The sequence below is a fragment of the Mesoplodon densirostris genome, chromosome 4 (assembly GCF_025265405.1).
Source record: "Mesoplodon densirostris isolate mMesDen1 chromosome 4, mMesDen1 primary haplotype, whole genome shotgun sequence".
Lineage (NCBI taxonomy): Eukaryota > Metazoa > Chordata > Mammalia > Artiodactyla > Ziphiidae > Mesoplodon > Mesoplodon densirostris.
Genome location: NC_082664.1, coordinates 85804174 through 85816880, shown reverse-complemented (window position 1 = coordinate 85816880; position 12707 = coordinate 85804174).

Genomic DNA, 12707 nt, shown 5'->3' with positions numbered 1-12707 from the left:
GTGGGGTCTTGTCCTCACTCTGTCAGCTGTCTGCCCTCCCAACCTCGGCCAAACTCCCTAACACTAAGGGAGGCGCCTGCAGTGGAAACCCTGTTTCTTCTACTTCCACCTTCAGGCGGGCCCCACCCAGTCTCCCCCTCTGCCTCCTCCCCCCGGATCCCACTCTTCTCAGCCCAATCTCTACTCAGATCCTCAGCTGTTTCTTGGCTTCTGCTTATGACCTTCTGGTCCCAGCTCTTAGCCTTTGCTCATGTCTCCTGCCACTTGGAACTCTCTCTTGCTTGACTCTGTGTCGCATTCCTGCAGGAAGTCTGCTTAGATTGGGCCGTCCTGCCTGCCCTCACTGCCCAGCTGCTGGCCCAGGGGGCTCATTCTTGCAGTAACCAATGCGAGTGGTCCTGGGTGTTCTGAAGTGCTCCCTCGGTGAGAATCGCCTCCCTGATGAGACGTGTATTTCTTTTTTCTTTTTCTTTTGGCCGCATCACACAGCATGTGGAACTTCCCTGACCCGGGATGAAACCCGCACCGCCTGCAGGGGTAGTGCGAAATCTTAACCACTGGACAACCAGGGGAGTCAGATCTTTATTTCTTGAGGGCCAGCACGGTCTTTTGTTCCTTTTGAGGGGAGCCAATGGTACAGCTGCCGAGAGCTGTGTTCAGGGCTCCAGACCCAGCCACACCTCCAGGGCCTCACCCTGAGCATGACCCCTAATTCCCCAGAGCGCATGTGTTCACAGGAGGAGCCCCTGCCTGTTTTACTCCTGAGGCTGAAGATCTAGTGAGATGACGGATGTGTGGGCATGCTTCTTAAACTGTAGAGTGTATTACAAAATTCAAGGGCTTGTTTTCATTTTGGAACCCTACCCCCCCCACCCCCAACACATACTCTCTCGGCTTGTGGTAGATGTGACTGACTGATTGCCCCTGCCTTCACCACCCTCCCCTTCCTTCTCTCTTCCTTCCTCCACCCTACAGCCTCCCGCTGCAGTACTCACCTGGCTCCATCTTTATGAGGCAAGCACAGGGAGTGACAAAAAGAACACCTGTGAGTCAACAGGTAAAGTTTAGTTTACTGTAATCTAAATCTCAGTCTCTCCTTCTTCTTCCCAAGGATGTACACACGTAGACCCTTCAAGGGATGAAAGGGATAAAACTGCTCCCTGTGGCTTAGCTTGGGACTCACTGTGGAGCTGGACACGGAGTAGGCGCCAGGCAAGGGTGTTGAGCGGATGCACTGGGTTCATTCATATGGTAGGTAGACAGAGACATGAGAGCATTATGCACCCCTGAACCCTACACCCTCACACGTGACCCACCAGATCCATCCCCAGACTCACAATCGTGTATTAATTCATTTTTTAAAAAATAAATTTAATTTTTGGCAGCGTTGGGCCTTCGCTGCTGCGTGAGGGCTTTCTCTAGTTGCGGCGAGGGGGGCTACTCTTTGTTGCAGTGCACAGGCTTCTCATTACGGTGGCTTCTCTTGTTGTGGAGCACGGGCTCTGGGCACGCGGGCTTCAGTAGTTGTGTGACACAGGCTCTAGAGCACAGGCTCAGTAGTTGTGGCGCGTGGGCTTAGTTGCTCTGCGTCATGTGGGAGCTTCCTGGACCAGGGCTTGAACCCGTGTCCCCTGCATTGGCAGACGGATTCTTAACCACTGTGCCACCAGGGAAGCCCCCTATTAATTCATTTCTACTTGGGTCAATTTCAATCATGTTAATTATTCATGTAGCATGCCTACCATGTGTCAGGTCATAGTACTCAGTCCCTAGAGACTCGTCCCTGTGTAGACGCCTGGCATAAAGGTGGGGAGGGAGGCTTGGAGAGATCAGTGTACCCAGAGCAGGGAGAATGGGGTTGGTGGGTAGGGGCCTCTGGGGGATCCAGGGGATCCTAAGACCTTTACCCCCATGGCACAAGTGAATGGAAAACCTTCCTTGATCCAAGCTGCTTGTTCCTGTCTCCTCCCACCAGGACTGGAAGGGGACTTGGGGGCTGAGCCAATCTGTCATTTGCCAATAAGTGTGCTCTCATAGGATGGAGCTTCTGAGGTGCCCTGGTGCCAAGGCTGGCCTTGTTTTGCTTGGAGCTGGTGCATAGGTCATAATGGACAACTCCAGAATGGACCCAGTACAAATGTGGTATATTAATTAATTTTTTTTTCTGACCCACAAATCAGAATATAATATGTGACATACAGACCAACTACCTGACATCAGGGCACTCTGGTACTCATATGGTTGCCAAACATAGAGGCACAAATGTTCACACACACAGACACACACACACTTCTGTACTACAACAGCCCCAGCCCCTTGCAAGACAGGCCCCTGGCAGCTTTTTTTTTTTTTTTTTTTTTTTTATTTGGATCTTCATTGCAGCATGTGGGATCTACTTCCCTGACCAGGGATTGAACCCAGGCCCCCTGCACTGGGAGCGCAGAGTCTTAACCACTGGACCACCAGGGAAGTCCCCCTGGCACCTTTTGAGCCACCCATTTTTTGCTGACTTTTACTTATGCAAGAAATGTTCAGCTGAGGTCAGCCTCTGAGCTATGCCATGGTCCTTCCTGTCACCTCCTTCTTCCCCTTAGTGAGTGATGAGTATGGAAGAGATCCATGGGACTAGGCTTGGGGAGGGAGTGGTAAAGAAAACCTTAGGGCCAGCCAGGATCTGGCTTGGAAGAAAGAGAAAAGACAGGCCTTGGAAAAAAAACAATCCCATTAAAAAATGGGCAGACGGGCTTCCCTGGTGGCACAGTGGTTAAGCATCTTCCTGCCAATGCAGGGGACACGGATTCGAGCCCTGATCTGGGAAGATCCCACATGCTGCGGAGCAACTAAGCCTGTTCACCACAACTACTGAGCCTGCACTCTAGAGCCTGCGAGACACAACTACTGAGCCCACGTGCCATAACTACTGAAGGCCGCGCAGAGCCCGTGCACCACAACAAGAGAAGACGCCACAATGAGAAGTCCACACACGGCAACGAAGAGTACCCCCTGCTCACCACAACTAGAGAAAGCCCGCGCGCAGCAATGAAGACGCAACGCAGCCAAAAATAAAGAAATAAATAAATTAATTTAAAAAAAATGGGCAGAGAATCTGACATTTTTCCAAAGAAGACATACAGATGGCCAGCAGGTACATGAAAAGGTGCTCAACATCAGTAATCATCATGGAAATGAAAACCAAAACCACAACGAGATATCACCTCACACCTGTTAGAATGGCTATCATCCAAAAGACAAGAAATAAGTGTTGGCGAGGATGTGGAGAAAAGGGAATGTAAATTGGTGCAGCCACTATGAAAAACAGTATGTTGGTTCCTCAAAAAATTAAAAATAGAACTGCCATATGATCCAGTAATTCCACTTCTGGGTATTTATCCAAAGAAAACAAAAACACTAATTTGAAAAGATATATGCACCCCCATGTTCATTGCAGCATTATTTACAATAGTCAAGACATGCAAACAGCCCAAGTGTCCATCAATAGATGAATGGATAAATAAAATGTGTATTATAAACAATGAATATTGTTTAGCCATATTGTTTGGCAATATTGTTTCAGCCATAAGAAAGAATGGAATCTTGCTGTTTGTGACAACATGGGTGGACCTTGAGGGCATTATGTTGAGTGAAATAAGTCAGACAGAGAAAGACAAGTATCATATAATCTCACTTATATGTGGAACCTAAAAAAATTCCCCAAACAAACAAACAAAAACCCTCAAGCTCACAGATACTGAGAACAGATGGGTGGTTGCCAGAGGCAGGGAGTGGGGCCTGGGTGAAATGGGTGGAGGGGGTCGAGAGGTACAAGCTGCTGTACACCTGACACTAATCTAACCTTATCGTTAATTATACCTCAATTAAAAAAATAAAAGACAGGCCTTGGACTGTCTCTCCCCAGTTCAGGCCAAGGTGCTTGAGGGGTAGGAGTTGGTGGCTCTGGAAGGGAACTAACACGATCTCCTGGACCCTCAGCTAAACCCCTGTGCCTGGCGCATCAGAGGCTGTAAATTCAATTCTAACTCAAGAAGAGAGCGCAGACCCAGGAGTGGGGTCAGGCACCTAGACACATAGCACACAGACCCACATGGCATTTATGAGAGAAACACGCGCGTGCGTGCGCACGAATGACACCCACACAAAGAGACACAGAGGCACAGATACCAATTCAATACACACACACACATACCCAGGGAGACCCTGACCTGGGAGTGCAGAGCAGGGGGCGGGAGGCGGTCTGAGGCTCTGTTTGTCCTCAGGTATATTTGTAAAGGATAGGGAGGGGCTGGGGTGGGCCAGGTGCACTGGGAGGTTCATGGGCTGAAGGTGTGGAGGAATGAGGGGGGCTGGGCTAATCTTTAACTGGGCAAAGAGCAGCTGGAAACAGGGTGTGTGTGGGGGGTGTGTGTGTGTGTAAGGGTGGAGTGGGTGGGAAGGAGCAGGGAAGAACCCGTTACCCCATCAGCCTGGTAACAAGATGCCACAGAACCAAGGCAGGGGGCCTATACCCTGGCGAGGTTGTTTAACACCCAGAGGGCCGTCTCTAAACACTTATGGAGCTCCTACTAAATGCCAGGCCCCAAGGTGCTTCACACACTTAGTTAACCCACTGACTCATACAAAACAGTGAGATTATCACCTGCTTCCATGGGTGGAGGAGGAAACAGGGAGCCTAGTGGAGGGGCCTCTGGAATCTGTGCCCTGGGAACCGAGCCCCAGGCCTGAGTTCTCACATGTGCTGCCCCAGCTCAGGGAGCTCGCCTGGGAGTGGAAATTGAGTGAGTCAGAAAAAAAACAAACTTGTGGTTACCAAAGTGGGGAGGGACAAATTAGGGGTATGGGATTAACAGATTAAAAACTACTATATAGGGGCTTCCCTGGTGGCACAGTGGTTGAGAGTCCGCCTGCTGATGCAGGGGACGTGGGTTCGTGCCCTGGTCCAGGAGGATCCCACATGCCGTGGAGAGGCTGGGCCCGTGAGCCATGGCCACTGAGCCTGCGCGTCCGGAGCCTGTGCTCCGCAACGGGAGAGGCCACAACAGTGAGAGGCCCGCGTACCGCAAAAACAAAAACAAACAAACAAACAAAAAACTACTATATATGAAATAGATAAGGAACAAGGGTATACTGTATAGCACAGGAATTATACTCATTATCTTGTAATAACCTATAATGGAATATAATCTGCAAAAATACTGAAGCATTATGCTGTACACCAGAAACTAACACAATGTTGTAAATCAACTATACTTCAGTAAAAAAAAAATTTTTTAATAGAAGTGGGCATAAGATTAATAAATTTCCAGGACACTGAAAAAAGAAAAAAAAGAAAAGGAGAAGAGGGGACTTTGGGTTTAGAATGTCGACAAGCGGGAGGCAAGCCTAGGGTTTTGCAGTCCAGACCACCAGCTTGCTCTGTGCTCTGCAAGCCCCTGTGGCCCGGCCCAGCTGAATCCTCTGGCCTCTTGCTTGTGCCACACCCCTTGGCTTCCCTTAGGCCCCTGCAGACAGACCAGATGCCCCTGTTACAAGGCATCCCCTCTCTCCCTGCATCTTTCTTCTCCTGTATTCTGCTCCGTGGGACTGTCTGCTCACCTTTGTATCCCCAGGGACTGGCCCTCAGCAGGTGCCCAATAAAAATCTGGTGAATGAATGCAAGGTTGGAGTGTAGTTACTTGGGTAGTAACTGGTCTCCATTTCTGTGGTTTATATTTTGTTTATTTTTCTCTCTTTTCTACATATTAAATTTTTTTTTTATTTTTTGGAAAAAGGAGAAGGAGGAGGATTTTTCCCGTGATGGCAGTCCCCTGGCTGACCTGAACTCATGCTGCCCACCCCTGGGCTCACCGTGATGGGTGAAACCGAGGCCAGCTGACACTCCCACCCTCAACTAGGCGAAAGGGCTCGGAGGGGCCCTGTTTTGATCAAGGAGAACAAGGATCATGTGAAATCGAGAACATGCAGGAGGAGGCAGAGAAGCTAAAGCAGCTGCTCTCTCTAGGTTCTCCTATAAAAAGCCTGGTTGAACTGGATGCACCTGAACTGCTTTAAATTCATTTTTAAACAGTGACCTGCCGGAGAGAAGGGAAAACCTGGGCCTCGCTACGGTTTATACTTGAATGTAGTAACTTTGTTTGGAATAGCTAAAAACTGGGGAACTTCTCAAATGTCCATCAATATGTGAATGAATAAACGGATCATGGTGCATGCACTCCATGGAATACGACAGTAAAAAGGAATGAACTATTGATAGGCACAAAAACATAAGTGAACCTCAAAATAACTGCTGGTGAAGGAAGCAAGACATGAATCCATACTACATAAGTGTCTATAAAATTCTAGAATGGTGTAAAATTCTAGAAAATGTGAACCAATTGATAATGACAGCAGATCAGTGGTTGCCCGGGGAAAGCGTGGTGGGAGGGGGAGGGACTGGAGGGAGACGTTAGAAAGGGACATGAGGAAAGTTTTGGGTTTCATGGATGTGTTCATTATCTTGATTGTGAGGATGGTTTCATGGGGTAAACACACGGCAAAACTTATCAAATTGTACATTTTGTGCCATTTCTGATATATCATTTTGGCCTCAATCATAGCTGTAAAAACAGAAGCAACATAACCACATCAGAAAACAATTTGGAAAATGGAGAGGAGGAAAATAGTGATTCTCTTTTATTTCCCTGGTGGGCAGGAAAGGAAAATATTTGTGTGTCAGTTTCTTTTTTTTTTTTTTTTTTTGCGGTACGTGGGCCTCTCACTGTTGTGGCCCCTCCCGCTGCGGAGCACAAGGCCCGGACGCACAGGCTCAGCGGCCGTGACTCACGGGCCCAGCCGCTCCGTGGCATGTGGGATCTTCCCGGACTGGGGCACGAGCCTGTGTCCCCTGCATCGGCAGGTGGACTCTCAACCACTGCGCCACCAGGGAAGCCCTGTCAGTTTCTTTTAAAATACCAATTATCTCACATAAGCTCTTGGGGATAGGTGTTATTATCTTCCTCTTTTTTATAGATTAGGAAAAGCCAGGATTCAGAGAAGTTAAGACACTCGCCTGAGGTCACCCAGCTAGCGTGTAGTTAGTCCCAATCAAGGACCATCTGAGTCTGGAGCCTGGGCCCCTTCTCCACATTACGTTGTCTCTCTTTTCAGGAATGCATTTCTGAAAAATTCCAGCCTGCTTTGGTAACACTGTGGGCAAAGGACTTTGGTTTATGACTAGATGGGGAGTTATTAATCTGTCATGTACATATTTGCTGTGAGCCTTAAGGGAGCTACTGCACGGAGGGCAGGCGGAGGTTTACAAAGGCGCGGTGTCTGCAGAGCTCACACCTTTCAGCTCATGCTGCCTGAATGGTACTACCTGTGGCCACCACGCCCTGCCCTCCCCAGCCCTCCCGGTCCCCCTCTTCCAGAAATCCTCCTTTTCCCCTTCAGGGACCCTGATGTCCTGACCGGTTCACCCCCAGCCCCAGCCTTTGGCAGGAAGCTAAAAGGAGAGGCCTATGGCTTCATGGACCCCCAAGGGGGAGAGGGGACTGCAGGGCTGAGGAGGGCAGTGGGGCCTCATGCTCTGGGCTCAAGGTTCAGTACCCTCGTTCTCTGAATCTCTGGAGTCAGGGTCTGGGCTCAGGGTCTGCATCACTGCAGGCAGGCAGTAGGAGGTACGGAGGCCTTGGGCCGAGGAGGTAGACCCATTACTTTTTTTTTAAAAATTTTTATCAGAGTATAGTTGATTTACAATGTTGTGTTAGTTTCAGGTGTACAGCAAAGTGAGTCAGTTACACATATACATATATCCACTCGTTTTTAGATTCTTTTCCCATATAGGTCATTACAGAGTATTGAGTAGAGTTCCCTGTGCTATACAGTAGGTTCTTATTAGTTATCTATTTTATATACAGTAGTGTGTATATGTCAATCCCAATCTCCCAATTTAGAGGTAGACCCATCTTGATGGGGTGGACAGAGAAGCGAGGACAGTCTGAGTGGTCTGGGTGGGGTGCAGCCTTCGGGAGGTGAGGAGGATGTCCACAGCAGTGGGTGGGCACACTGGAGTCAATTTTTTTTTTTAATGGATTTGTCTTGCTTAATAATGTCTTATTTATTTATTTATTTATTTTTAATTTTAATTTTTTTTTGGCTGCGTTGGGTCTTCGTTGCTGCACGCGGGCTTTCTCTAGTTGCAGCGAGCAGGGGCTACTCTTTATTGGGTGCGTGGGCTTCTCACTGCGGTGGCTTCTCTTGTGGAGCACAGGCTCTAGGTGCGTGGGCTTCAGTAGTTGTGGCACGCGAGCTCAGTAGTTGTGGCTCACGGACTCTAGAGCGCAGGCTCAGTAGTTGTGACGCACAGGCTTAGTTGCTCCACGGCATGTGGGATCCTCCCGGACCAGGGCTCGAACCCGTGTCCCCTGCGTTGGCAGGCGGATTTGTAACCACTGTGCCACCAGGGAAGTCCTGGAATCAATTTATAGCAGAGCACGATGTTCCATGGGATCCCTCTACCCAATCCTAGGATGTTGGGGATGAGCAGAGCCTCGACCACGTGTGGGTCCCCTCTACCCTCTGGCACTATGTCTTACAGATAGTAAGTGCTTACCGAGTGCTTTTGTTTATTGCCTGGCAGAGAGGTGGCCCCTCCCTGCCAGAAAGGCACACCAAGTGGAGAAGAAAGGCACTCTGGGAGGAAGGAGAGACATTACTGGGCTCAGGGAGAGGAGAGGCTGAGGGCATCTCCAGAAGCGGTAGAGGCCATGGGTGGGGGGGCCTCAGGGAGCGTGTGGACTGATGGTGAAGGCCAAAAGGCAGGATGTCGGCCCTCTCTGTGACCCCCAATCCCTGTCAGTAGAGCCAGCAAGGCCTTTGCTCCTGGGCTGTCCTGGGGGGTGGGGTGGGGAGGGAGGCGGGACAGCCAGGCACCTTTGCAGGGTTTGGGGGGACAGGTTTCTCCTGGCAGGAGGGTAAAGGTGGCTGGCCTTGACCTGGGCGTGAGAGGGTGCTGCAGGGATGGGGCCAGTGCATCGGGAGGCCCCCACCCAACCACGAGACTCCCGGGCAGGTCACTGACCCTGATGGCCAAAGAGAATTGAATAACACTAGCCCTGGCTAATCCACAGCTTTCAAAGCTTGATGAGATCAAATCACATCACATGTGTGAGGGCTTTGGCAGTGTTAGATGTAAGTGCAAGGTGTTATTATGATTATCAGTATTAGCACTGACGACCTATTTGTCTTCCTGGCCTCATGGTTCATCCCCTTGCTCACAGTGGGATCTTCCTGAGGGACACATCTGCATCTTTGGCCTCTGGTATCACTCAGAGTATTTCACTCACAGGTGAAGATTCCCTCTCTGCCCCAGCCTCCTCCTCATAAAGTGACCAGACATCCAGGTTTGCCTAGGAATGGGGGGACTTCTGGACACAGGACTTTCAGTGCTAAGATGGGCTCAGTTTCAGGCAAACCTGGACAACTGGTCACCCTACTTCCCTTCCACCCCCAGGCTGCTTCCTCTTCCCTGTGATGACTGTGGTGTCCCAGGCATTTCAGCGTGCTCTCTCTCACCCTGGTTGCCCTCTTCTGCCTTGAAGCCTCTAGGCTGGGTGATACCACCTCCAGAGAGGGGGCATCCACCCCCTGCCATTCCAAAGGCCAGCGCTCAGCAATCCCTCGGCCTTCTGTTGGGCTTCTGTCCTTCTCTCCGCCCCTGAAAACTGTGCCAGACCTTTTCCCTATCCCTGGAGGGTGTGACCCCACCCACACCTCATCCCCATGAGAGGCCCCTGTGATGAGCTTCAAGCTGGGGAGAGCCTGTCTGTCCCAAGCTAGCCTTCCAGCCTCTCTGCCTGCCTAGAGGAAGGAGCACCCTGGGCACATGTGGGTAAGCCTGGCCTGCTCCCCACATCCATGAGGACCCCAGGCCTGAGTCCTAGACGCTGTCTTGGCTGCCCTGCCCCTCCCCACCCCCCACCCATGCTGATGCTCTGAGGCCTCCTGAGGCTCTCCTGCTCACCCTTCCCTGGAAACTCCTCTGCCCTCTCTGGTACAGACCCTTCCCTCCACGATCCGGACTCAGCCTCCTCCCTGGCTTCCTGAACCACTGCATGGCCTCCTTAGCCCCTGCTGTAAAACCTTCAGTGAGCCCCTCTGGACGGATTTGTCCCCTCAGTCTGCCCTTCAGTGACCTACCTGGTCTGGTCTGCACTTTCCTAACTTAAGGGTCTCTCTCTCTCTCTCTTTTTTTTTAAAATTTATTTTGCTGCGCCGGGTCTTGGTTGTACCACACGCGGGATCTTTGTTGTGGCATGCGGACTCTTAGTTGGGGCATGCAGGATCTAGTTCTCCGACGAGGGATCGAACCCGGGCCCCTTGCATTGGGAGCACACGGAGTCTTACCCACTGGACCACCAGGGAAGTCCCCTAACGTTTTCTTACTAGTAAGATGCCATTACCACTTCATGTAACACTCTCACTGCCATCCCCTTGCTGAGTCTTGCTCATCCCCTGGAAGGTTAGCTCCTGGAAAATTGTAAAAGGGAAGAGCCAAATCTGACTACATGTAGAATCTGTTTCTTTTACTTTAACCTTTGCTTTCCGCTGCTTTTGTTCACTAAAAGGATATTGTGTAGGGCTTCCCTGGTGGCGCAGTGGTTGAGAGTCCACCTGCCGATGTAGGGGGCATGGATTCGTACCCCGGTCCGGGAAGATCCCACATGCCGCGGAGCAGCTGGACCCGTGAGCCATGGCCGCTGAGCCTGTGCGTCCGGAGCCTGTGCTCCGCAACGGGAGAGGCCACAACAGTGAGAGGCCCGGGTACCGCCAAAAAAAAAAAAAAAAAAAGGATACTGTGTATACATAATGGCCTGCCTCAGGGAACCCTGCCCCTCTGCCAGAATGTTAAACCAAGTGCCTTTTGTTCAGGCAAACATCTGGACCGTGTCCACCTGTGGATGGCTAAGAGAAAGAAGAAATTAGCAGTTAACACATCCCTTCCCGGAGGCTGGCCATTCCAGGGGATATTTGCAAAACGTCTGGCCTTTTTACTTTACTGCCTCTCTCCTCCCCCTCTGTGCTATAAAAGAAACTGGCATCCAAACCCCGATAAGATGGTTATTTTGAGACTTTAGTCTGCCGTCTTCTCCGTCTGCTGGCTACACCTCATCTCCGACTTATTGGCCTGTCCTGCGGCAAGCAAAACTCCTCAATTGATGAGTCTTATGTCACCCTGGCCTCAGGCTTACGTGGCCTGGTATCGTCAGGTGCCTCTGAGGTGGAGCCTAGGTCTTCACTTTTTGTTCCCTCATTGACTGGACCAGGTGAAGTAGCTCAGGGGTTCGGTTCCACGTCAGGGTTCTCCTCCCACTGCCGGCCTGGAGCTGGAAAGCTCAGGATGCCCCAGCCCAGGGCGTGCCCTGGAGATCAGAATGGAGGAGGGGTTCCCCAAACCATCCTTCTGCCACCTGATACTTCAAAGGACTTCGGCCCCACCCTGCTCTGGCACGTGTGTTCTTGGGAGTGGTAGGGCCCCGACTGTCCCTGGCATCTGGAGCCTGCCAAGCGCTTGTCCCCCTGGCCCTACCTCATGCACTCTGAGTCCTTCCCACCCAGGGCCAGGCCTGGCCTGACCTGAGAGGCCTGCACTAAACCTCTGGTCAGTAGGAGTCATGACAGCAGTTTCTTGATCCAGGGAGGTGCTGAGGGTGAGGTGGCAGTGCTATGGGCCCAGCTGGCAGGCTGCCTGAGAGGGTGGGAGACCAGCCAGGGAAGAGACACGGCCCGGGACAACAGGCCCATCCCTGTGTAGAGAGAGGGAGGGCACACAGTGAAGTATCAGGAGGAACAGCGTTGTTGGGACAGCCAGGAAAAGAGCTGGTCAGGAGGCAGGTGCCCGGCTGCTAGGTTCATCTGAGCCACAAACAGGCTGAGCAGCCTAGGCAGAGGGGCGTTCCCCCTCTGGTCTCATCACCAGTAAAATGAGGCTCGGGCCTCCCTGGTGGCGCAAGTGGTTGAGAGTCCGCCTGCCGATGCAGGGGATACGGGTTCGTGCCCCGGTCTGGGAGGATCCCATATGCCGCGGAGCGGCTGGGCCCGTGAGCCATGGCCGCTGAGCCTGCGCGTCCGGAGCCTGCGCGTCCGGAGCCTGTGCTCCGCAACGGGGGAGGCCACAACAGTGAGAGGCCCGCATACCGCAAAAAAAAAAAAAAAAAAAAAAAATGAGGCTCTTACAACGTATGTGGCTTCTCTGGTCTGGCGGAGTTGGGAGGTGGGGGTTATGGAGACTTGTGGGCGGGGCGCTGGGAGCAGAAGGGAGGGGAAGAGGGCCCCCCAACCAGGCTTTTGTAACCCTGCTGCCCCCTAGTGGTGACACAGAGTAACAGAGACATGGTCTCCCCGGGGGAACACAACGCTGGTCACACCCCGCCTTCCCTAGACAGGGAAAGGAAATTCACGGTTAAGGACCTGAGCGGACACCGCCTCCCTCAAGGCTGCGTGTTCCGGGTGGAGGGAAAGGCAGCCCCAGCCAATGCACAAGTACCCACAGCCATGCACAGGATAGCATGGCTTCCTCACTCCTGTATTCATTCTGCAAGCGCCGAGGGAGGCTCTGTAGTTTGCAGGGGCACTGGGCCAGACCCTGGGGATTTAGAGCCCCTTGGCACACCATTCCTGCCCTCAGAGCGCCTCTGTCCAGGGGAGAGCAG